Source organism: Schistocerca gregaria, unplaced genomic scaffold, assembly GCF_023897955.1.
Source record: "Schistocerca gregaria isolate iqSchGreg1 unplaced genomic scaffold, iqSchGreg1.2 ptg000898l, whole genome shotgun sequence".
Taxonomy (NCBI): domain Eukaryota; kingdom Metazoa; phylum Arthropoda; class Insecta; order Orthoptera; family Acrididae; genus Schistocerca; species Schistocerca gregaria.
The window spans coordinates 171,485-175,472 of record NW_026062259.1 but is presented as its reverse complement, the minus strand read 5'-3'; positions in this window follow the sequence as shown (position 1 = coordinate 175,472).

Below are 3,988 nucleotides of genomic sequence, written 5' to 3'. Positions count from 1 at the left end.
TCTCCTGAATGTGCTGACTTCGCGGTCATTGCCTCTTCTGCTCTGCCCATTGTTTGCCAGAGTGTAACTCTTCTAAGCTAAACGAAGTTTCTCATTAATTTTAAATTTCTACTTCACTTTGATTTCACTAATTTATTTCCCTATCTTAAGTACCACTCAACAGTATTTGCGCCGATCTCCGTGCACTGTTTTAGGAAAGTGTAATGCCGTCACTACACGGACGGTGTTGTGAACGTCAGTCTTGAGCGTGCCAAGTTGAAAGTGCTGCCGAACGCTCTGACTTGTGCATACAGCATGTGCCTGTCAACGTGGTACACGCGACCGCAGCGGCAGCATCTGGGTCACACATCACCCGGTTGTCCGCCCCGGTAGCTGAGTGGTCAGCGTGACAGACGGGTTCGATTCCTGGCTGGGTTGGAGATTTTCTCTGCTCAGGGACTGGGTGTCGTGTTGTCCTAATCGTCATCATTTCATCTCCAACTACGCGCATGTCACCGAAGTGGCGTCAAGTCGAAAGACCTGCACCAGGCGAGCGGTCGGGAGGCCCTCGTCACACGTTTCTCTCTATCACCCACTTTACAAAATGCATGGGCGTAAAATTCTTAAGCTAGCGCTATTAAAACGCGCCTTTCCTCTCTTGTCCACGTGAGAGTCACGTTGTTCTGCGTATAGTGTCCACGGACATGTTATAAGGCAGAAAGAGAAGCTCCGTAACAAATAGCGCGATTCAAAGTCTTACTTTATATTTGTTCCTATTCAGCAGCAGAATCTTCACAACATGTGAAATAAAAAAAACTTATTTTACACTTTCTTGTTGTATCTTACTGCATGTAGTGCAATCTGTCTTGTAGATTAAACCATTCGAACAAACTCCATCCTCAGATGGAACGTACATATGTAACATCGAATATTAGAGAATATACTTTTATTGCACTGAAAAGAAAGTATCAGATCCTAACAGAAAAAGCGAAGACTAGTAATAAAAATATTCGGATCCACTGAGGCGCAAACAAGAATCACATTACCAGCTACCTCATCATTTCGCTCTACCGACTGTGACTGTCGAATGGCCATACATTGAATCTGACCTACTGAAAGTTTTAATGGTAGATACGTTATTAACTGACACTGAAATATTACAGATTGTATCAACGACAATGCGTTTCTTATGGATCCTCACTGTACCCGTTTACAGTCTGTCCCCACTCTGGCTACCCAGCCACGTCACGGGGCGCCTCCATAGGCTGTCTCACGACGCAGTACCGCCCTGCCGCGGCGCGCGCTTTAAGTCGGCGGCGACGCCGTCTGCATACACGGCCCGGCAGCGTTAATTTTTAGACGAGTGTTTTAGTACCGTAAAGAATACAAAAGACGATCGCTTCTTCCGAAACATAACGCTATAGAGTAAATAATATTAACATATGAACGTAAGTCGGGATTTTACTACAAACATGGAACCGAATGCCTGTTCATGTGAATGTACGTTCCTCTACTTCTACCCCATAAAGCGCAATGAATCTGTAGAATTTAAGAATTATTGTCACTTTGTGTTTCTAGTAAAGGATAGAAGTTTTCTTTGAAGGATTGCGTTGAAACTTAACAGGTCTTGCAACACAATGAGTGTTTAAAAAGTAACAAGAAATTTACAATTTCTTGTGTTGTACTAGTCCGATTTGCACTACATTTTTTGTCACTGCCTTCGTAAACGTACGTGAAAAGTATGTGGACAATGTTATACGCATTGGCTATTTGCTCTATTGTCAGCTGTCAAAAAGGATACATGTGTTTTGGTAGCATCAACGATTATTTGTTTTGTGTAAAAACAGATTAGAGAATCTTTCTTACATTTTGTTTTAAGAATAAAGAGTATGGAATTTTAAAAAAAGTTAAATATTCCTTTTGGCTAGCCTGTTACGAGTAAAATTGGATTTTTTTGTTTCACGGCAATTTGTAGTTTCCGTAATGTCGGCACTATTTTTAGATTGATGTAAAAGTCCTCCATCGTTTGTGGAAGGATCGATTTTATGAAATTGTCTATGACGACGGGTTTCCTCCCAAAATTACTAGTTTTCCTTCGTGGCGATCCCTGTAAACCACGCGGTTCATTTTTGCGTTCGTTCCTTAGGCGTGGCAGACGTTTGCATAAATTGGAGCCCTTTTCTTGGAACGGGTAACAGTTCTTTTCGTGTCACCTCCTTAACACACGCTGTAACATAACAGACGATCGAACGCTCGTTACATCTACATCTACATCCGTACTCCGCAAGCCACCTGACGGTGTGTGGCGGAGGGTACCTTGAGTATCTCTATCAGTTGTCCCTTCTATTCCAGTCTCGTATTGTTCGTGGAAAGAAGGATTGTCGGTATGCCTCTGTGTGGCCTCTAATCTCTCTGATTTTATCCTCATGTCTCTTCGCGAGACATACGTAGGAGGGAGCAATATACTGCTTGACTCCTCGGTGAAGGTATGTTCTAGAAACTTCAACAGAAGCCCATACAGAGCTACGGAACGTCTCTCCTGCAGAGTCTTCGAGTTTATCTGTCATCTCTGTAACGCTTTCGCGATTACTAAATCGTCCTGTAACGAAGCGCGCGGCTCTCCGTTGGATCTTCTCTATCTCTTCTATCAACCCTATCTGGTGCGGATCCCACACTGCTGAGCAGTATTGAAGCAGTGGGCGAACAAGGGTACTGCAACCTACTTCCTTTGTTGTCGGATTGCATTTCCTTAGGATTCTTCCAATGAATCTCAGTCTGGCATCTGCTTTACCGACGATCAACTTCATATGATCATTCCATTTTAAATCACTCCTAATGCGTTCTCCCAGTTGCTGACCTGCTATATTGTAGCTAAATGATAAGGGATCTATCTTTCTATGTATTCGCAGCACATTACACTTGTCCACATTGAGATTCAATTGCCATTCCCTGCACCATGCGTTAATTCGTTGCAGATCCTCCTGCATTTCGGTACAATTTTCCATTGTTACAACCTCTGGATAGACTACAGCGTCATCCGCAAAAAGCCTCAGTGATCTTCCGATGATATCCACAAGGTCATTTATGTATATTGTGAATAGCAACAGTCCTATGACACTCCCCTGCGGCACACCTGAAATCACTCTTACTTCGGAAGACTTCTCTCCATTGAGAATGACATTCTGCGTTCTGTCATGTAGGAACTCTTCAATCCAATCACACAATTGGTCTGATAGTCCGTATGCTCTTACTTTGTTCATTAAACGATTGTGGGGAACTGTATCGAAAGCCTTGCGGAAGTCAAGAAACACGGCATCTACCTGTGAACCCGTGTCTATGCCCTTCTGAGTCTCATGGACGAATAGCGAGAGCTGGGTATCACACGACCGTCTTTTCCGAAACCCGTGCTGATTCCTACAGAGTAGATTTCTAGTCTCCAGAAAAGTCATTATACTCGAACATAATACGTGTTCCAAAATTCTACAACTGATTGACGTTAGAGATATAGGTCTATTAGTTCTGCACATTTGTTTGAAGTCCCTTCTTGAAAACGTGGATGACCTGTGCCCTTTTCCAATCGTTCGGAACGCTACACCGCTGCAAGAAGGGGGGCAAGTTCCTTCGCGTACTCTGTGTAAAATCGAACTGGTATCCCATAAGGTCCAGCGGCCTTTCCTCTTTTGAGCGATTTTAATTGTTTCTCTATCCCTCTGCCGTCTCTTGCGACATCTACTATTTTGTCATATGTGCGACAGTGTAGAGAAGGAACTACGGTGCAGTCTTCCTCTGTGAATTAGCCATTTAGTAGTTCGGCCTTCAGTCTGTTTCAGTACCATTTTGGTCACAGAGTGTCTGAACATTTCGTTTTGCTCCACCTACTGCTTTGACATAAGACCAAAATTTCTTACGGTTTTCTGCCAATCAGTACATAGAACTTTACTTTCGAATTCATTGAAAGCCTCTCGCATAGCCCTCCTCACATTACATTTCGCTTCGCGTAATTTTTGTT